Raw genomic sequence first — 23,227 nt, 5'->3', positions numbered from 1 at the left:
TAATAGCTGACCTCTAATGAAAGGGATATCATTATATCTGCTTTAAAAGGCATGTGGTGTTGATATTTTTTATACTGGTTCAATTACAAAAGGACTTCAACATCCTCAGGGCAATAGACTTTTGCCCTGTGCATGCAAAGATCAGTGTGATTTATGTTGCATTTTCCTGTAAGGATTGCATCAGTTGACGCCAGGGATTTCCAGCCCCCCAAGCAAATTAATATATTTTTCAAGGCAACAAGGGTTGCAGTCCCAGTGGAGACAACTGAGATTCAGAAACTGGAGAGAAGAAAATACCTTCCACTGTGGAACAAGCACTTCCTAGGAACTCTGGATTTTTTCATACAGTGAGATCTGGTGATAGCTTCCATTGCCTAATTTCCATTTAGAAGCAAGAGTCTGGCATGTGAGGCCCTCCTTCCCGCTGCTGGAAAAGTAGAGCTGTGGGATATTTTCAGAGAGAAGGAAAAGGCAAATTGTATGTTGGCAAATCTCAATTTTCTAAGGGCTGATTATCCAATTTATAGACTAACCAGTGTTGCCACTATCCTTTTTCTCCTACCTTTTGAGCAATTCTCTGCTTATCTGAACCTCTGCTAGAAGCTAGAGGTAAGAATTACTGGATTTAGAGTTCAATGGACCTTACAACACCTTATTCAAACTTCTCTGTTAATAAATTGGAAAACTGAAGCTGCAAGTGGATAGGTAACTTAACCAAGGTCTATGATATCTTCTTATCACACAACTAGTAAGTGAAAGGCCTACAATGTGAACTCTGACCCACTGACTCCAAACTGCAGTGCTCTTTCCATATAAAATACTGAAATTCATTTTTTCAAATTGGCGACAATTCTTATTTTTAAAAAAGGATTTGGGGTAATGATCTACATTAATGGGCAATGTTTGGTTTGTTTTGTTTTTACTAATCTTAGAATACTTTTTTTATGTGTGGTATAGTGCCTAGAGGTTCTGGTCTTGGAGTCAAGAGACCTGAGTTGAAGGGGAAGCTAGGTGGTACAGTGGATAGGGTACCAGCCCTGAAGTAAGGAGGACCTGAGTTCAAATCTGGCCTCAGACCAAACACTTGATGCTTACTAGCTGTGTGACCCTGGGCAAGTCACTTAACCCCAATTGCCTAAAAAAAAAAAAGCCTTGTTTTGGGGGCAGCTAGGAGGTGCAGTGGATAGAGCACTGGCCCTGATGTCAGGAGGACCTGAGTTCAAATCTGGCCTCAGACCAAACACTTGACACTTACTAGCTGTGTGACCCTGGGCAAGTCACTTAACCCCAACTGCCTAAAAGAAAAAAAAAAAGAAAAAAGAGACCTGAGTTGAAATCCTCAATTAATTTTTAGCTATGAAATGGAAGTTAATTTACCTTTCTGAGTCTCCTCATCAATAAAATTTCCCCTTTGTATTACCTGTCATAGGGTTGTTGTGAGGAAAGTGATTTGCAAACATTAAAGCTCTGTATAAATGTGACTAATGGTTATGGTGGTTTCTCTCTCCCTGTAAAACATGACTAATTGAGAACTGCCTGTAAAAATAAAATGTCAGAGAGACATTCGAAGATTTGAATGAAATGGTACAGAATGAAGAAAGCACAACCAAGAAGACAATATATACACTAACTAGAATAATGTAACAACACCAAAAAGTAGTTGAACTCAATGAATTGAAATAAGCAATATCCATCCTTAAGACCTAAGAAGAAAACACATTTTCTTCCTTTCAGTAGAGAGGTAGAGACTGTCAATATGAAATATGGTACAGACTGTTAGACATGGTTGATATATTGGTTGACTTTGCTTAAATACACAATCTGGATATGATACCATCCCACCTACATGAGCAATGTAGCCCACAGGTATGTCATCTGACACGATACCTGTATCTCATTTCTCTCGCTGGAATGAGTCACTCTCTCCAACCTGCTTTCATGCCAGCAGCTCCTACTACTCATTATTGCTCATTATTATGAGCCCCCGTTGGTATGCTTCCCATTTATAGAAAACCATCAGTGACTACACTGATTGCAGAAATCAGTCTATGACACCATTGACTCTTAAACATGAAACACTAAGCAATAATATGAGTAAGAATAATCATATTATTTATTCAATGGACAATAAAAGCATAAATATGATCTTAACAGTTCAAAGCCTAGGTCATGCTCTTCTACCAGTGTATACATAAGGAGAAGGGGCACACAGAGAAACCTAGCAGGAATATGCCCAGGGCAGCTCACAACTCTGAATAGCATGCCTTGGTGTAGTGGGTCTCTTTAGAGAATAGTATGCACCACACACCATCTGCTGGACAAAACTACTCTGATATCTGTTCCTCTTCTTTCCCTCACCATTCTTTTGTGGAACAAAGACACTTCTGTACTATTTTCAACATGGATAAGCAGTGACAAGCTATTTTAACACAAAGCCATTCTCGGCAAGGGGCTGAGAAAGTGTTACGCTCTTTATGACAGTTCCCATAAACTAGAGAACTGACAAGCTCCTCAGATCTGCTGTGGGTCTTTTAGGAGCTTCTCTTCAAGCTGTAACTAGTGATAGAGCCATGCAGCCTTTCTTTAGATAACAATGTTGCCAATCCATTCAGCTCTTAGAAAAGCCATACCTTCAGATACAGAGCCTGTCTTTCCCTGCTCTGCTTCTTTCTCTCAAACTGTTAAAAGGTGATACAAGCAAAGCCCTGAGAAATTTCGATTCTCTCAAGCTGCAGATAACTCTAGAAGGCCATCCTACCTTTCTGTAGCTAGTCAGCTCTCAGCGTGCATATCTCACAATTAGCACAGGCCACAGCAAAACCTCACCTTTGATGCATTTCTGCAGTCAACTGGAAGCTGCTACTCTCATTGCCTCTTGTATCTTGTCTTTCAAGCCTTCTGCACTCAGATTCCTTTCCTTCATCTATGTTTACCTAGTTGTCTCTTTATTACTTATCACTTCCTGACTTCTGATGCCACACATCAGACTTCCTCCTCCATGTGGCCCTTCTCCAACTTAAGGTATGAAATTCAAAAATTCCACCTTTCTGTCAGGCTTGACTCCAACTGTCCTTGTATAATCTTTATGTAGTCCCCAAACATTTATTTGATTTGAGCACGAGGCTTGGGATCAGGAAATCCTGAGTTCAAATTCTACTTCAGACACAATAACTCTGTGACCTTAGGTAAATCACTTAACCTCTCTCATCCTCAGATTTCTCATTTGTTGTGAGGATCAAATGAGATAGCATATTTTACTTTGTAAACCTTAAAAGTGTTATGTAAATACCAGCTATTATTATTATTAAGAATAGCTTATCTCCAACAGTCTTTAAAATTCTGGAAACAGTGATATTTAATTGAGCTAATGGACTATAATGCATTGTAACCATCTTTTAACTCAGTGCTCTGCTTTCAAAAAGGTTCTCTTAGTGCATAGACATGAGGTGCTGTTTTCTCTGGTCCTCTGAGTTTCTCTTCAACTTTCTTTTTCCTTAGAAGTTGTTTTTCCCCCCTCATCCTGATTTTAATGGTATTCCTTACATAATTGTTATTTGTTTGTCTCTTTCAGCAATCAAAATGCCCATATACCAAAAGGGCAGCACCTTACATAGGTTTTTCTTTTCAGTGAGGGGAGAGGGAGGACTTGGGCTTAGGTGGAAATGATTATGTAAAATCAAAAGGCAACTAATAAAACTTTTTAGAAAATTTTAAGATCATAGGCAGAATAAAATGTGAGAAATTACAGATAGAATAAAGGGTTTTTATATATAAACAACACAAAACTGAATAATTCAGTCAGGTCAGCTCTGCATGAGGCTAGCTGCAAAGATGAGTAGACTGTCCTCTCCTGACTGAGAAAATAGACACAAAATCAGAGTGAGCCCTGGGGCAGAGACTATCACGCTGAATATTAATATTGGAGGTTGACTAGCTCAAATAGGCCTCATCCCTCTATCTATAACCAGCCAGGCCCCAGAACTCCACTGCTTTTATGAAGCAGGACCAAAGACCAGCCCACCATCTACCCTTCTGTTTCCCTTCTACATTACCTTTGGTACTGTGAAGGACATAAAAATCTCCCGACCTATAGCTTCCATCCAAATCCTAGGAATTACTTTGTATTTAATTTTTTATGTACATATCTTCTTCCTACATATTTTCTCCCCACCAGCAGAGTATAACCTGCTTGAGGGCAGGGAGTGATTTTGTTTTTGTATCCCTAGCACCATAATAAGGGCTTTAAAAAACCATTTCTTCGATTTAATTGAATTTTCAGATTCAGATTAGTGTACATCAGGGGATCTTAACCTGGTATTTAAAAAAATTTTTTTTGTAACTTTATTTCAATATAATTAGTTTCTTTTGTATTCCTATATTTCTTCCTTTATGTATTTAAAAACATTATTGAGAAAGGGGCCTGACAGTCTTTACCAGATTGCCAAAAGGTGTCCCTAAAAGGGTTCAAGAACACTGGGAATAAATGATATCGGATGTCCCTTCCGAGGCTGAGATGCTGGGATTCTGTGGATACCTGATATGAAGAAAAATGGCCTGGAGGACATATTGAGTTGTAGTTAGCATACCTGGGTTCAGTTATGAGCATTACTGATGTAATATCCTTCTGCCTTTTTTTTTTAACAGAAATGTACTTTAGTTCTTTCAAAGAAACATATTAATGAAGACCTCTTCTTTATTCCCCTCCACCATTATCTTTAGTACTTACCTACACAATACATAGAAAAAAATAAAATAAGGTATTTTTCACATTTCATTAGTTCTCTAGAATCTTTGCAGGTTGGTTTGTAGGGAGATTTGAGGGCACGTCACACTGTGATTTCCCCTTTGAAAGGAAAGAGAAATTTTTTCAAAGGCAACTTGAAGACTGATGTGGATATGTGAGTATTAGGCCTTTTGTTCTGGTCAGCTGCCCCTCTTCCAGTGACTTTCTCTCTAGTCACATTGCCCATTGGTTAGTAGCAAGGGATAAGCAAAGCTGGGGGCCAAGTCTCAAGCTATATATATCTATCATCCTATATCGCTCTTCCCTTTCTTGGCCAAATTCCTCCAAAGAGCCTTCTATGCTCAGGGTCTCTATTTCCTCTTCTTTTATGCTCGTCTTAACCCTTTGCAATCTGGCTTCCAACCTTATCACAACTGAAACTACTCTCTCCAAAGTCGCCAGTTATTTTTTAGTTGCCAAATACAACAATTAATTCGTATTCTTATTGATGTCTCATAGATATTCGACATATTAACTATTCCACCTCTTGGATTCACCTTCGCATTTTCATGATGTTAACCTTCTCATTTCTCCTCCTACCCATCTGACTGCTTTTCAGTCTCCTTTGGTGGTTCATCATTAATGTTCCGTCCACTATCAACAGATACATACGTAGATAGATGCGTAAAGCATTTAATAAGTGTTTTGTTCCAAACAATGTGCTAAACTCAAGAGATACAAATAGGTAAAATAGTCTCTGAACTTAGGGAGGGCAACACTGTAAAGGGGAGTTCAGAGGTAGTTTTGAGCACAGTAATATGTCATAGAGATGTATGGGGAGCAGGAGCCTCAAAATGGTATATCAAGGCCCAGGGTGATTCCATAGTTAGAATCTATTTTTTCTGGTAGGGAGGAAGTAGAGGGGGTGCCCTGAATGGAGACTACATGTCCTGTATATCAATGAGGTCAAACTCAAATAGAAACAGGAGTCTTTAATCTGTGCATAAGGATCCCTGCAGACCCCTTATTGACTTAGTTTTAAAATGTAGTATTATGTAGGTTTTATTGTATTTTTAATTTTGTTAAATATTTCTCAATTACATACAAATATCAAGATATTTGGAAGGGAGAGTTGATGACTAACCCTGATCAGCAAAACTTTCGAGAAGTTAACCTTAGGTAGTAAAATCTACAAAATTAAACCAACTCTTTTTCCTTGAAACTTTATGGAATAGTGGGGAAAAGTATCAGGACTTAGGTTCAAATCTTGCCTCTGCTATTTACCACCTTCATAGGCAAATTATTTAACCCTCTGTGGACCTCATTTTCCTCATCTGTAAAAATGAGGGGATTGAACTAGGTGGCCACTAGGGGCCCTTCTAGCTCCGTGTCCTATGATGCATTTCTCTGCATCCTATTCATCCCACAATTTATTCTCTTTTCTTTGAGGATGCTGGAGAGGCCCTGAAAAACACTGAAACACTGGAGGGAGGAACTGTCTACTGATCTCCTTGTCTCGATCTCTCTCCACTCTGAGCTATCTCCACTGAGCTGCCAAAGTGATTTTCCTAAAGCACAGGTCTGACCTGGTCATTCTCCTACTAAATCAACTCCAATGACTTATTATTATCAACAATAACAAATAAATTTACATAGTGCTTCAGGGTTTACAAAGGGCTTGACAAATTAGCTCATTTTACCTACAGAACAATCCCCCTGTAAGATAGTTTTATTATTACCACTATTTTGCATATGAGGCAGCTGGGGCCTAGAGAGAGGTTAAGTGGCTTGTCTTCCCTGCACATCACGCAGCTAAATATTAAGGGACTCGAGATAGGATGCAAATTTGGATTTTCCTGATTCCTTGTCCAGCACTTTGTCCATTATTATCACTTACCTCAATGAACAAATATAAACTTCTCTGGTATTTTGAAGTCTTCACAATCACAGCTTTTTTTGACTAGGAAACATTGCTTCCTTCTACATACACTACTGCTGACCATGCTGACCTTTTGCTTATCCACAGGTTTTGTCCTGGCTGTATCTCATGTTTGAAATGCCCTCCTTCCCTCTTCACTGAAACCCTAGTTTCCTTTAAGACCCAGCTCAGTCATCTCTTTCTGTGTGAAGCTTTTCCTGATCCTTCAGGTTCAAGTGCCTTTACCCCAAAACTTATCTTGTATTTCTTTGGTAGTTTATTTTGTGTATTCCTATATATATGTATGTATTACTTCCCCGTGCTTTATATATTATAAATTCCTTAGGGGCATAGATTGCTTTGTTTTTGTTTTTGTGTCCCTGACTCCAGCACAGTGCCAAGCAGATGCTTAATAAATGCTTATTCGTTAATAATTAACATTAATTAAATTAATAAACATCAATAAATTAATTAACATTAATTGAAAATTTATATAGTTTATCATTCTGTGGTATAGTTTGGCTTGGAAAAATACTATTCTGATTGATGTTGTGAGGTTGAAATTTTGACCAAGATACTGGGATCAGCATTGTTATTGTCACTGAAACACAGAATGAGATTTTTGGTAGTCGACATTCCAGTTTTAGATCAGGCATTTGGGACCATATTGGAAGTACTGCCTTTTTTATAATCTCTGGAGAAACACAGCTAGTAGCCTAACAGAGGTCTCATTAAGAGAGGAGATACAAATACAAATTAAGTCCATTAGGAGCAAAAGAAAACTAGATTACATTTGACAAATACCTAGAAATATATTAACTCCTAAAGGCCAGAAGCCCCATCCAGTTGTGAGTATTAATTAAACACTGGGCAATTGTATTAGCAGCTGAATCCAGATATTGTGATGTACTTCTGTTTCCTTTTTCATCACTGTGAACACCCTGTCCACCATAACATGACTTTGTTTTCCCCCATGTTCTTATTATTCTAAACTGTGTATTCTCTTGTTTTCTCTCCCTCTCTCTGTGTTTTTATTCCAGTGCCATATTCCTCAGGGGAGTACTTCGTTTCAACAACCAGGAACAAGCCTGGATGCTTAAGGTAAGGTCCACATACACACTATACCTTACTATACCTTATCCAGGGGTGGGCTGGTATATTTTAACAATCAGCTCACTCTAAAACAATTCACACGTGATACACTTTTAAGTTTAATCTGCATTATTAATATTTTTCCCATAATTTTCTTAATGAGGACAGTGAGGTAGATAGAGTGGATAGAACAGTGAATAGAGAGCACCAGGCCTGGAGTCAGGAAGACCTGAGTTCAAATCCAACCTTAGAAGCTAACTAGCTGTGTGACCTCTGGGCAAGTCAAATTAACCTCTGCCTGCCTCAGTTTCTTTTTCCATAAAATAGGGATAATAATAGCACCTACATGCCACAGATATTATGAGGATCAAATGAGGTAATAATTATTACAAAAATCTTAGTACAGTGCCTGACACATAATAAGTGCAATGTAAATGTTAGGTATTTTTAAAAATTTTTATTAAGGATAGTATTTATACTGCATATCTACAAGATCAAATGAGATAATAATTGTAAATTGCTTAGCACAGTACCTGGCACGCAGTAAGTGCTATAAGAATGTTAGCTATTATTATTATTATCATTACCATTATAAAAATAATGATTAAGTAAGTATAATACTTATACTACCTATCTCACACGATCAAATGTGAGAATCAAATGAGATAATAATTATAAAGTAATTAGCACAGTGCCTGGCTGCCCATAGTAAGCACTAGACAAATGTTAGCTATTTTTATTATTAGACAATCCATGAAACAATGCATCAAGCTCTGATTTGTAGCGTTTGCTGATTTCCGAGGTGTAAATGCTCACATTGAAAATTTAACAGTTGATTCTTAAGACCCAGTCCCAGCTTACTCCGGCATACCCCTGACCTTATCATTCATACCCTTACTATCAATTTTTTTTAGCATGAAGATAATGACTGTAACTTTTAAAAAAATCAGTTCTTACAGGGAAAGTCAGTGGTGAAATAAATATCCATCAGAAAATTATTTTTTAATTAAGGATATTCTTCATTTACTTAAATCCTTATTATCTGTAGCTAGTAGGATCAAAGGCCATCAGGTCTTTCTAGGCCATTTACAGTTTGGCATTGGCTTGTAAGCCTCTTGAGGGCAGGGACTGATTCATACTTGTCCTTGTATTCCCTAAGCCCTTAGCACAGTGCCTGGCAAATAGGAAGTCTTTAATAATTTTTGGTTAATGTCAGAATAAAATTTGGGAATGCTAAGTGTAGTCCCAGGGGTTTCAAGAAAGATGATTTTTTGTCTTGTGAGTTTAAAAAAAAAGGTTCATCTTTTTTATATTTGAAATTCATCTTGTAGACATGCAGTGTTCTTGACCTTCGTTTCTTTCTTACTGACACATTAGTATTCCTCTATCTACTGATGCCTGTAAGGCTCAGTTATAGAAAGGCAGAAAGTAAGGAAACAATGGGTCCAAGTTCCACCAGATGGCAACATTTAATGGCTTTTTAAGCCATTTGCAGTGTGTGGTTGTAAGCTGATGAGACAATTATCCTCCCAGAATCTTGCCTGTGTCTTCGAACCTTCCCTCAAATTATCACAGTTGTTTCGCTTCATCTTCCCTCCCCTCTTTGCAGCATACCCAATTTTTATTAACGAATGGTTTTTTTAACTTAGTAAAAATAAATACAGCTAGATCCTCCTGTGTGAGTTACTGCTATCTAAATGTTGTTGTTGAACTAACCATTGAAGGCACAAATCAGTAGAAGTGACTGTGTTTCTCTACCATTGTGATAAATGCCCTGGATTTATTAGTGTGATTTAGCGTAATTGTTTCTGTTACAAATTCCTATTCAGAGAGGCAGGGAAGAGAGGTTCTGAAAATTGTGTCCTAACAAAGCAGGCCGGTATTTCATGCTATTGTCCTGTTACTAAATCCACTAGCTATTAGCTCCCTGAGGGCAGAGACCATGCTTCTTATTGTCTCAGTATCTGGCACACAGGAAACATTTAATAAATGCTTGTTGACTAAATCACATGAGTTCTACAAGTATTTGGCCCAGGTTTTTATGATTTGTTTCTAAAAGGAGAACAGAAGAGATTGGGGCAGTGAGGTGGCACAGTGGATAGAGCACCAGCCCTGGAGTCAGGACCTGACACTTGACACTTACTAGCTGTGTGACCCTGGGCAAGTCACTTAACCCCAATTGCCTCACCAAAAAAATAAAATAAAAGGAGAACAGGCATGCCTTGTAACTGACCATTTGGAAACCTTTTCCTTTTAGGTCCTATCAGTGTGGGAGCATAGGTGCAGCTGAGAGGTGATCCAGGTGCCAGGAGAGGCTATCCAAAGAAGACTGGAATGGGTGCCAGGGAAACCTGTATAGGAGCAGAGCAGTCATAGAGGAAGTGGAAAGGAATCTGAGTAGAGATAAGAGAGGACCCACCCAAGCTTATGGTTTATGTGTATAGGATAGGGATAAAGACTGAGCCTGTGATTTCATTGGTTCTGGGAACTGCTGGAGGAGGAAACTTCTACCTAAACCTGTCCACACCTTCTCTGCAATTGATAGTATTAGAGAGCTGACTAAGGCACCCAGGAGTTGTGACTTGCCTGGGGTCATATGTGTCAATATGTGTCAGAGGTGGATCAGAAATGTAAGTCCTCTTGGTTTCAAGGTCAGCTCTCTATTCCCTTGGGACATGCTGCTTCTGAAACAGCATGGTTTAGGAAAAACGGCTTGGGCTCTTGAGTGAGAAGGGCTGGTTTTGACATGTATTTGTTTTTGCTCAGTTGTGAGTTGTGTCCAACTCTTTGTGACCCTGTTGGAGTTTTCTTGGCAAAGATAGTGGAGTGGTTTGCCATTTCCTTCTCCAGCTCGTTTTTACAGATGAGAAAACTGAGGCAAACAGGGTTAAGTAATTTGCTCACAGCTAGTGAGTAAAGACTTGAATTCAAGTCTTCCTGACTCCAGGCCCAGTACTCTGTCCATTGCACTACCTAATTGCCATTGAAGTGTATAGGCAATCAGTAAATAAATATCAAGGGCCCAATGCATTGTACTGACATTGTACTGGTTGTACTTCTTCTATTTAAATGAAATGGGAAAAATTATTCAAATAAGGTCCCAATTACTGATAAATTTTCTTGTAGTTGGAGCTATGGGATAAACATTTTTCGGTGGAATAAAAGACACTAAAGAGTCTCAGCTGAAGTGACCTCCCTAATTCTTCTCCCTCCTCTTCATTTCCTATTGTGTTGGAGGCTACTTTACTTAAACCTCACAGGAAGGAATTGGCTTGATGAGTTTCCTGGAATGGGATCTCCCGCTATCATGGGGGTTGTGGGGTTCCTTTCCTAGGGTTGCTGACCAGATCTGTTTTCTGCTATTGTGGGTCATGTGACTGTATTTATGTCAGAATAAATAAAATAATAATTGTATAGATATAGTTTTCTTCCTCCAATTAATTCCTTTGTCTTAATCAATTTATTTTTTTATCATAATCCTAAATATATTAAATTCCATAGATATTTGGTAAACCCTAGGAAAGGGAGAATACATACATGAGTAAGTTATGGTTCCTGCTTTTGGGATGTTTACAATCCAGCAAGGAAAACAAATTATGCATATGAATAACTATTAAAAATGAAATATTTTAAGTCTGATGAAGTATCTTTCAAGATCTAAGAAGGGAGAGACCATATCTTGGGAAAGCTATAAATAAATTGTCTTTAGGAGTTCAGATGTATAAAAGAGAAGTTCCTATTTCCTGAACATGCTCCTTAGTAAATGTTTGGCAATTGTTTTGTATATAATGAACATTATAAAGGTTTAAGAAGCTCTAGCATAGTGGATAGAATGCTGGACTTGGGAATGGGAAGACCTGTATTCAAATCTCACCAAAGATACTTACTAGCTGTGTAACCCTGGCAAGTCACTTAATGTCTTTTAGCCTCGGTTTCTTCATCTGTCAGATAAGCCTAATAATAGCACATGTATTGTGCCTCACAAGGATGATGTAAGGGTAAAATGAGATAATAAAAGTAAAAGCAGTTTTCAGACTTTATAGTGCTGGATAAATATCATCCGTTATTAAGCTCTGTCATATGTAAAATTCCAAGAGATGGTGGTTAGGAGGGAGGGCATCACAGGTATGGGGAACTTTTGACTTATACGTGAAGAGGCTAGAGATGGAATGCTATGTCCAGGGAACAGCTAGTAGGCAAGTTTGACTGGAATAGAGTAAATTAAGGGGAATAATAAGAAAGAAGATTGGAAAGGTAGGTGGGAGCCAGATGATTAATAATAGCTGACAGTTATATAGCACTCTAAGGTTTGCAAAATGCTTTTACGTACTTTATTTCATTTTATTATCTATTCCATTAAATTCAACAGACACTCAAGGCTTATTCTTTTAGATTCTTTTATGAGGATGCTCAATAGGTGAATTACTTGTTAATGGGAAAACCACAGTTTTCCACCTCTGTCAGCTCCCTAGAAAGCTGTTTCTGTGGATTTCTAGCATAACAAAGTTCAGAAGGGCCCTAGGTTACAACTAAGTAGTAATGGGTGTTGGGACTATTTGAAAGGTAGTAGCATATTCCTTTGTAAACACTCTACAGCTTTTAGATTCCCCTCAGGTGGTAAGAATTTTTTCTTACTTGACTGAAAAGTTTATTTTATATAGGGTTATACTTGCTAAGACTGGAATTGAAATCACTCTGCATTTTTTCATTAATATGTCAAATGCATTTAGCGTGTATGTAATTATTTTAATAGTTATGTAAAGGGTACAGGGCAGGGAATCAAGAGACCTAAATTCTGGTCATAGCAAAAGTGTCCTGGGTCAATTGAGAAGCAACTTGGTAATGTGGATAGAGCTCCACATCTGGCATCAAGACCGCCTGAGTTTGATTGACACCTCAGCCACTTACGATCTCTGTGACCCAGGGCAAGCGGTTTCACCCCCTTTGGACCCCAGTTTCTTCATCTGTAAAATGTGGGGTTTGCCCCCGGCATCTAAAGTCACTTACTGTCTGATCCCATGGTCCTAAGGCACTTAGAATCATAGACTCCTAGGGCTGAAAGAGCTCTTAGCTTTCGTCCACTCTGGATGAGAAAACCAAAACCCAGGAGTCATTCTCAAGGTCACAGAGAAAGTTACCAGTACAGCTAAAACTAGGACCTGGTTCTTCAGCCTCATATATAAGTAACTTTCCATTTCTTTCTTTCACTGTGCCTCTTGTCAAATGGTATAACAATGTACACCTTCCTTTTCTCTCACAATTGTTAAAAAGTTAAAAACAATGATTAAAGATAGTTGTGGTATCATTGTTCTTTCATACATTCTCTCTCTCTCTCTCTCTCTCTCTCTCTCTCTCTCTCTCTCTCTGTATATATATATATATATATATGTACACACACATATACATACATATGCATATTTTACATATTATATTATACACACTATCTACAGTTATCCCTTCCACACTGCAGGGGTTAGGGGTGTGACACTCCTGAAATCTGGAAAATCCATGTAAAATTTTTTGGCCCTCCTTTCATGCCAGAGAAGTTTAAATTTTTTCTTTTTCTTTTATAGGGTGTTTACAGCACCTCATTGTAAAATTCAGGTTGGTGTTATACAATACTATATATATATATATATATATATATATATATATATATATATTATGCATTTCTGAGTTTCTAAACTTTTTCTGTGTTGTCGGCTGGCCTTTGTATGTTTTCTGCACTTCTGCAAAATTCCCAGGAAGACCTGAATCCAAATCTGGTCTCAGACACTCACTAGCTGTGTGACCCTGGGCAAGACACTTAACCTTTCTTACTTATTACTTTCTTACAAGTCACTTATATAAATGGCAAACCACTACAGTATCCTTGCCAAGAAAATCCCATGAACAGTATGTTCCGCAGGGTCATGAAAAATTGGACACGAGTGAACAACTGAACAGCAACAGGAAATTAAGACTATAGTTACTGAGAAGTTGTTGATTTGCCTTGGTGGAGAGAGTTGCCATACCATGTGTTCCCAATAGATGCTCTTTGAGCAGAGGCTACATAATCATGTATTGGATGCTTTCTACTTGAATTTTTTCCACATACTCGTTCAACTAGATGGCTTCCAAGGTCTCTTCCAACTCTCAAATTCTCTGATTCTGTGGACATTGATTAGATCATAAGTATGGAACAAAATAATTAAATGAGTGGTGTGTGTACAGTTTATTTGTAGCATTGCCATGTCTGAGTTTTTTTTTTATTTTTGTTATATGTTATGGAGGACTGCAAATCTTAATCAATTATCTTTTTTTTGGGTTATTAAGATGAGCTCTTTGTGAATCTAGTAATAATGTTATATATTAGTGAGGCTGGGAAATTAAAGCTGCTGTACAGTCTATGTTTGGGGGGGAACATATCAATAATTGACCTCCATTTTTTTTTATGAAAAGGTATTTGGTACACCAACATCTTGCTCTTTCTTCTAAAAGCATTGCTATAAAGGTCAAATGACTACGCTGGGAGTTAGTTGTTTTGCCATGTAATAAGTTTGATATTTGCATGGGGATTGTAACCTCATTCGCACAGGGACCCTCACTGATGGAGTAGGTATTATGAAAGCAGTCTGCTAGGGCAGTCCTGAATGAGCAATTTACTTACTGCTATGCTTTTAGCAGTGTTATGGAGCTATTTGATGCTACTTGCCTCTCCCTCTCATAATCCCTCCCCACTTAGGTCATTGGTGGCATAGATCTGCAAGACTAGGTTAAAGTGTTAAAGAGAGTATGTAAATGAAACTGATCTCTGGCTGTCCAACTCTCTAACACCCAGAATCCCTGGCAGTACTGGAGAGAAAAAAAAAACATTTCCATTATGGGATCAATATTCTTTGTCTCTATTTATGAACTTTGGTGTAAAATGCACAACAGTGTAGTTAAGTGACATTAATTCCAGCATTAAAATTACCTTGGAATAAAACTGCACTTGTAATTTGCCAGGTAAGAGGTATATGGATAGAATACCACTTACTGACCTCATCCACCTAAGCATGCTGATGCCCGTGCTTTTATATAATAATAAGTTAATAATTGATGATAAATGTTCAATAAACACTTATTGACTTGACTATAATCAAGTTCTAAATCAAAGTATTTGTGTTGTTCCCTCTTTTTCTTTCCCTTCTAATACAGAGGCCTAAAAGTCATGGCCCTCCAGGAAGTCATGAAGAAAGTGCAGTGAGATAAATGACTCTTCCCTCTGCCATAAGGTGCCCTCGCACTCCACTTGTCAAAGCCAGTCTACTTTTAAGGCAGTCATTCAAGACAAGGGAAGATATGGGAGGCTTAGTCAGGTCAGGCCTGGTTCTGGGTAATTGCCAGTCCAGGGATTCTGTTACCCTTAAGAATGAATTTAAGGAAATAAGGAAGGCCTGGGACCAAACTGGACTACAAGATTCATGTTAATTTTTAGCCACACTTTTAGTTTATCACCAAAACCACATAGTCCTTTGCACTGCAGATGAACCCAGGCTAGTGACTGACCTCCATTTTATCCCGGATTCATGTCCCTGGGCTAGAACCAGTTGACAAGCATGGTAGTATTAAGGTATGCTCATGGGGCAAATATTTCCAATTGATAAATTTTCTTCATGGCTTTTCCACAGATTCCATACACCTAACTATTATGCTAATTGGATATCACATTCTATGAAAGTAGCTGTCTTAATGGAGTAGGATTTGTGCAGTTCATCATTTGATCTGAAATAACACTTAAAGGAGACACCTAGGTGGTGCAGTGATGCTGGGCCTACTGTCAGGAAGACCTGAGTTCAAATCCAGCCTCAAACACTTACTAGCTCTGTGACCCTAGGCAACTCGCTTAACCCTGTTTGCCTCAGTTTCCTCATCTGTAAAATGATCTAGAGAAGGAAATGGCACACCATTCTAGTATCTTTGCCAAGAAAACCACAAATGGGGTAATGGAGAGTCAGACACTATTGAAATGATTAAGCAACAATACTTGAAAAAATACACCGTTAGGAACAAAAGTTCAAATATTGGAATACAGCAGTTATGTCTCTTCTCCACCCACTTTCCCAGTCTTCTTTTCTCTAGGCTAAATGTCCCCAGTTCCTTGGACCATCCTCATAAGATGTGGCCTCCTTACCTTTCTAGATGCCCTCCTTTGTATGTACTTTAATTTGTCAACGATCCTCCTAAAATACAGCCCCAGAATTGAATACAACATTGTGGATGTGTCAGATTAGGGTAGACTACAGAGAGCAAGGCAATAGATCTAAAGTACTTTGAATACTATAATTTTATTAAATCAGCATAAGAGCACATTAGCTTTATTGACTGCTGTGTCACATTGGTAACTCATTGAGTTTTCCATTCACTGAAACACCTAGGTCTTTTTCACATCCATCATCACCCAGCCCACATCTTTCTTGGCCTGTCTGCTCATGTACAAAATGAAGGTGTTGGACCTTTTTGAGGTCCCTTCTAGCTATAAATCTATAATCCTCTGATCCTGTATCTTAGCTGACATCTCTCCATTTTATCTAAAAGGATATCATGAGAGATTTTCTCAAATTCCTTGCAAGATCCAGATATATCATGTCTCAGCAATATTTCTACATTCTTTTGGCCATCCAAAAAGGAAATAGGGTTAGCCTGACAAAACCTTCAGTTGGTGAATCTGTGGTAGTTCTTGGGGCTCACTGTTTCTCTTTCAAAATGCTGAAAATCCACCACTTTAAATATACTTTCTGGTCAAGTCAACAAACATAAAGCACCTACTATGCGTGAGGCATTGCTCTTTGTGTTGGGGATGCAAAACAAGAGGCCAAACAAAAAGTGTCAAGTTTTTGTCATAAGGGCCTGAAGTTACTATCCTTCAAATTTTTTTTTTTTAAATCAGAAGACTATTTTCCTCTGTCCAGACCTGTGGTTCCTCTCTCACACTCCACAATCTTTTTAAACACCATTTGGCAATCTCATCTGCCAATTCTTTTACTACCTGGGTTAAAGTTCATCCAGGTTTGGTGATGAACCAGCTGAGGCCAGTGAAGTGCTCTCTTTCCATTTTTTCGCTCCTGTTAACCATTTACACTTTATCTTTCACAATCCACGGACTGTTTACCTTGGTCAGGAAACAAAAGGAATAGAAGAATGATGTAATTCTGCCTTCTCTCTGTCATGTTTGCTTGTCATTCTACCAAGAAATATTCCCATCCGTCATTAAAATTGTGCCCTTTACGTGAACAGATGTATTGGAGCCCTTTTCTCACTTTTGTTATTGTTGTTGTTCAGTCATTCCAGTTGTGTCCAGCTCTTCACGACCTCCATTTTGGGGTCTTCATGATTGCATTTGGGGTTTCCCTTTTCTAGCTTATTTTTACAGATGAAAAAACTGAAGTAAACAGAGTTAAGTGACTTGCCCAGGGTCACACAGCTAGTTAATGTCTTAGGCCAGATTTGAACTCAGGTCTTTTGACTCCAAGCTTGGTGCTCTATCTACTGTGCCACCTAGCTGCCCCTTACCCACTTTGCCCATCTTTTAAAACATAAGAATTTGTTTGGAGAAACAGGTACTGATGGGAAGGGTCAGTTTCTTCATCTTTAAAATTGGTATGTTAATCTTTGCACTGCATATCTCACAGACTGGTTATTAGCATCACAGGAGATGATATATTTGAAAATGCTTTATCATGGAAGAGATTGTTGATAAATGAAAATAAATTTAAAAAAAGAAAATACTTTATCTACTTGAAAACACTTTATAAATTTAAATTAATTTCTTCATGTGTATTATGTATTACAAGTGTATTACCAATAGAACCAAATGTATTACCAATAAAACCATGACTCAGTATCAATCATCAAACAAATATTATGTACTAGAGGTATGCAGAGCACAGTGCTTTCTGTCACACAAGTAATTTAGTCTAATAAGGAGAAGAGATACAAAGATAGACAATACAAAATATTACCTGATAAATATATTGGAAAATTACAACAGAGTGCTGTGAGAAGTCTGAAGGGAATGTTGTTATAAACTAGGAAATCAGGAAAAACTGCCTAGAGGCGATAGCATTTGATTTGGCCTCTAAAGAATGGGTAACCAGCAGGCAAAGATGCGAAAACTCCCCATTTCAGAAATGGAGAGTGGCATGAGCAAAGACATAAAAATGCAATGCATATTTTGGAGGTAGGGGCTTGTTCAGTTTAGCTAGAGAATAGAGTGTGTACTTTGAGATAAGACTGGAGAGATGCAAAGTCATATTATGAAGGCTCTTGATGATTAAGTGAAAGAGTCTGAGCTTTACACAGGAAGCCGCAGAGAGCAGCTGAAGATTTTTGAGCAGGGGAGTGGCATAATCAGATCTATGCAGAAGGAGTATTATCTTGGCAGCTGAATAGTGAATTGGGGAAGTCAGAATAGGGATGAGTAGAGATTGGAAAATCTATAAGGATGCCATTACAAGTCTCAGATCAAATTTACCTTTTGCAGGAGGTCTTTCTTAGCTGCTAGTTCTGTCCTTTCTGAGATTATCCCCCATCTACCTGTTTATGTTTTTATATGTGCCTAATTATTTACTTTGGGAGTAGTGGATAGAGGGCTGGACCTAGAATCAGGAAGACCTGAGTTCAAATTCAGCCTCAAACACTTACTAGCTGTGTTACCCTGGGCAAGTCACTTAGCCCTGTTTGCCTTAATCCACTAGAGAAGGAAATGGCAAACCATTCTAGTATCTTTGCCAGGAAAACCTGTAGACATTATGGGCCATGGGATCATGAAGAGTTGGACATGATTGAACAATAACAGTTATTTACATACTGTTTCCTCTACAGGGACTGTTTTTACCTTTCTTTGTATCTGTAGCACTTAACACAGTGCTAAGTGATTAATAAACGCTTTTTGTGGGGCACCTAGGTGGGCGCCATGGATAGAGCACTAGCCTTGAAGTCAGGAGGACCTGAGTTCAAATGTGGCCTCAGACCAAACACTTGACACTTAGCTATGTGACCCTAGGCAAGTCACTTAACCCCAATTGCCTAAAAAAAAAAACAAATAAATGCTTTTTGATTGATTTGTAATGAGAGCTTAAACTGAGGGCAGTGAAGAGGAGTAAGCATTTATTAAGTACTTACCTTGTGGCAAGGTCTGTGCTAAGTACTTGACAAATATTGTCCATGTGAGGTAGATGCTATTATTAATTAGCATCACCATTTGCCAGATAGGGAACTGAATCAGTCAGAGGTTAAGTGACTTGCCCAGGTTGCACAGCTGGTAAGTGTCCGTGGCCATATTTGAACTCAGGTCTTCTTGAGATGGTGCTCTGTCCACTAAGACACCTACCAGTTTAGATGCAGCAGTGGCAGTAGGAATAAGATAGAGGAAGTGGATGCAAGAGATCTTGAAGAGATGGAATGGACAGAACCTGGAGATTGATTTGGAGGGTGTGAAATGGTCAAAGTTAGACCCAAGGCAAAAAATGTGGGAGACAGGGTGAATGTGGGTGTCACAGAGAGAAATGTGAAATGGAGGCGTAATCATTGGTCAAGAGGATTACAAGGAGTGTGGTATCCTGAGTAGTGAGGTTTTTATTACAGTGGAGAGGTGGAAGGAATGTTGGTCTAAAAGTTCAAGGATGTAGTCGAGTTTATGGGCAATAGATTAAGGACTCCAAAAGGATAATAGAATGGGCTGAGCGATGAGTGAATTTGGATTGTAGTGGGACTAGGGACAATAAGAATAAGGTGAGTATTCTGCAGTAGGTAATATGGCTGTTCTGCTTGTACTCATTTAGGAGGTAAAACTGGCTACCTAATAAATTAAAGGTAGATTACTATGACCTGTTCCATTGGCGGAACAAAACCAATAGTTAGTTCTCCTCAAAGTTTGGTGTTTGAGAATGTGCTTCCATGAGATGTCACCTCTAATTTTAACCCTTTGATTAGGGGAACAAGACCTCTGGTTTCTGTGCTCTAGGCATCTGGGTTCCAGATGCAGGAGGGTCAGATGTTTTGATGAATGAATATCCAGCCTCCTGCAGCTTTCTAGGAGGAAAGAGGAGAGAATAAGCATTTTATTAAGTTCCTACTATGTGCTACACACTGTCCTATATGCTTTTATAAACAATACTCCGGGGCAGCTACATGGCACAGTGGATAGAGCACCGGCCCTAAAGTCAGGAGTAACCGAGTTCAAATCTGCTTCAGACCAAACACTTGACACTTACTAGCTGTGTCTCCTGGGCAAGTCACTTAACTCCAATTGCCTAAAAAAAATAAAATAAAAATATTATTCCATTTGATTCTCATTTATAAAGATTGTACATAGTAAATATTTTAATATTTGTTGAGTTGAATCAATGGCCCCTCTACAATTGGCCAAGGATCAGGCTGTGTTTTTTTTTCTTCTGTAGATAAGGGATTTCATTTTTTTTCTTTCTTTCCTTTTAATTTTATTTTTTTATTCTGAATTTAACAAATACTCAGTAAAATAAGCATTTTCATAAACATTATGGAACAGGAGATTATACATGAAATTGTGAATTTATTATGTAAACCTTGCCTTCTCAAAAAGTATATTATAAATTCATCACGTAATTTTCAAAGTTGTCTTATTTGTCTGAGAATCCTTCTGACCTTTTCTCATTTGAGATAAGAGGCTGCTATCTCGAACTGCAGTCTCCTTCCTACTTCCGCCCATAAAAACTGGAAGGAAAAAAAGCCCACCTTGTTAAAAATGAGCATAATAAGGAAATACAAATTTCTACAGTGGCCACATCCAAAAATATTTCTAGCTTCATATTTTTAGTTCATCACCTCTGTCTCTGGGAATGAATAGCATGCTTCATCATCTGTCCTCTGAAATTGTGATTGGTCACTACATCAATCTGATTTCTTTTGTCCTTTGTCTTTTACAATGTTCCTGTTACATAAATTGCTTTCATAGTTCTACTCACTTCACTTTGCTTCCTTTCATACAAATCTTCCTAGATTTCTCTGAAATAGTCTTTTCATAATTGCCTATAATGCAATAATATTCCATTGCATTTATATAACATAATTTTTCAGCCATTTGCAAGTTGATGCATACCCTCTGAGTCACTGGTTCTTTGCCACTACAAAAAAAGTGGTGCTATAATTATTTTTGTACATATAGGTCCTTTTCCTCTTACTTGGATCTCTTGGGAATAGTAGAGTTATCACTGTGTCAGAGGGTATATACACAATTTAGACAGTCTTTTAACAAAAATTTAATTAGCTATTTTATTTATTTTTAACAATATTTTATTTTTTCAATTACATGTAAAGAGAAATTTTAACATTCTTTTTTTTAAATTTTATGTTCCAAATTGTGTCCCTCCCTCACCTCCCCCTCCTTAAGATGGTAAGCAATTTAATATAGGTTATATATGTGCAATCATGTAAAGAATATTTCCATATTAGTCATGCTGTGAAAGAAGAAACAGACCACAAAAAAACACACAAAAAATAATAAAGTGAAAATATGTGCTTTGATCTTCATTCAGATTCCATCAGTTCTTTCTCTGGATGCGACTAGCATTTTTCGTTGAGAGTCCTTTAAGCAAACATTGTTTAAGTACCTACTGTGTGCTAGGCACTGTGCTAAACACTGGGAATAGAAAGAAAGGCAAAAGACAGTCCCTGCTCTCAAGGAGGTCATGGGCTAATTGGGTAGACAAAACATAAACAACAGTTGGTGCAAATAAAATACACGATGTGCAAACAAGATATATACAGGATAAATTGGAGACAGTTAAGAGATGGAAGATACTAGGCATTGAGAGGGATCAGGAAAGATTTTTTTTGTAGAAGGTAGAGTTTTAGCCAGCACCAGAAGGAAGCCAGAAGGAATACTGTAATAACTTTATGTATGGTCTCCCTGCCTCAAATCACTTGCCAAACCAGTCCACCATCCACTCAGCTGTCAAAATGACCTTCCTAAAGCTGGAGTCTGATCCTGTCATCTCTCTGCCTCCAGTCAATAAACTCCAATGACTCCCTATCACTTCCAGGATCCAGTACAAAATCCTTTCACATTCAAACCTAGCATCCTCCTATTTTTTCAGTCTGCTTACACCTTACTCACTCCCATTTATCCCCGTGGAATTCCCTTCTCTTATCATGACTATCTGTCCTTCCACCCTTCCACTGCCTTACTTTTGCTGAACTTTTTCAATCTGGGAACGTTCTCTATTCTCCTTATCTATGATCACATTTCCCTCCCCTCACAGTCTTGACCCTGTTATCAGCCTCTTTAACAGTACCCTGTCATCCACTTTGAATACTTTATCCAGCTGTCCCACCCTGGATCTTCACCCTTCCTTTTCCCTTACCCTAACCCAGTCTGCCTTCCACTCCTAGACACAGATGGAAGAATTCACAAACTGATCATAACTTTGCAGACACTGATCATATAAATAAAGCCCTACTGTTTGGGTCTGGGTTATTTTTAATCTTTTTCTTTGGAGGCAGTAAACAATACAATGATTTTGGCAACTACAACAATCAGTTTTCAAACTTCATCCCCATGAATGGAAGACACTTTGAAGGCAGGGGCTCTGGCCCTCATGGTAGAGGCCAATATTTTGCCAAATCATGTAACTAATGGTGGTACCAGTAGTTAATGGCAACAGCAGAAGATTTGATTTCATATTGGGAAACAAAGCTTGGCTGGCGAAAAGAGCCAGAGAAGGGACAGGGAAGCTACAGGTAGCTATTATAAGAAGACATATGTTAGACATTTCTTTATGTGTGACTAATTTATTTGTGACTAATAATATAATAGATTATTTTAATTTTTAGCCTGAGGGAAGTGTAGAGCATTCCAAAAATAGTTTTAATATCCATTTTGGGGTTTTTTTTTTTACTCCCATGCTTGTTGTAGCTGTTACTGTTGTCATTTCAGTCATGTCCTACTCTTTGTTGACCCTGTTTGGGGTTTTCTTGGCAAAGATACTAGAATGGCTTGCCATTTCCTTCTCCAGCTCATTTTACAGATGAGGAAACTGAGGCAAACAGGGTGAAGTGATTTGCCCAGGGGTCACATAGCTAGTACTTGTCTGAAGTCATATTTGAGCTCATGAAGATGAGTCTTCCTAATTCCAGGCCCAATGCTCAGTCTATCCACTATGCCACCTAGCTACACCTGTACTAGTCTGATCACTATGTTGAATAAATGTAATTTGATTCTCTACAAATTCATGTTAGTTAACCTCAACTGAGGCTTCACCACTATGTGGTCTGTATCATATTTATCACAAATTTTCCATACTTTCTTTTCAAGCACCCTAGTTCCATTCCCATTGTCCTCTCATCGACATATGAAAGCCTCTTAAGTGAGAAAATTAAAGCCATATGTAGAGTTCCCCCATCTTACCTATTTCACACCTCAAAACTTCTCTATATCTCTATCTATCCTTTCCTCTTTTGCTTCACTCTCAGAGATGAATGTCTTTTGACCTTAA

At 38.2% G+C, this 23,227-nt stretch overlaps 1 protein-coding gene across 1 annotated transcript in view; it reads left to right on the top strand.

Moving 5' to 3' along the window:
• MAPRE2 (microtubule associated protein RP/EB family member 2) overlaps positions 1-23,227 on the top strand; it is a 191,733-nt gene that overhangs the window by 47,295 nt on the left and 121,211 nt on the right. The window contains exon 2 of the mRNA XM_020992501.2: positions 7,682-7,742. The gene's annotated coding sequence lies outside the window, so the exon portion shown is untranslated. The remainder of the gene's footprint in view (positions 1-7,681; positions 7,743-23,227) is intronic.

Source organism: Phascolarctos cinereus, unplaced genomic scaffold (assembly GCF_003287225.1).
Source record: "Phascolarctos cinereus isolate Bilbo 61053 unplaced genomic scaffold, phaCin_HiC Scaffold_4;HRSCAF=312, whole genome shotgun sequence".
NCBI lineage: Eukaryota > Metazoa > Chordata > Mammalia > Diprotodontia > Phascolarctidae > Phascolarctos > Phascolarctos cinereus.
Note: the sequence above shows the minus strand (reverse complement) of the source record. Positions and strands in the feature narration are given on the sequence as shown.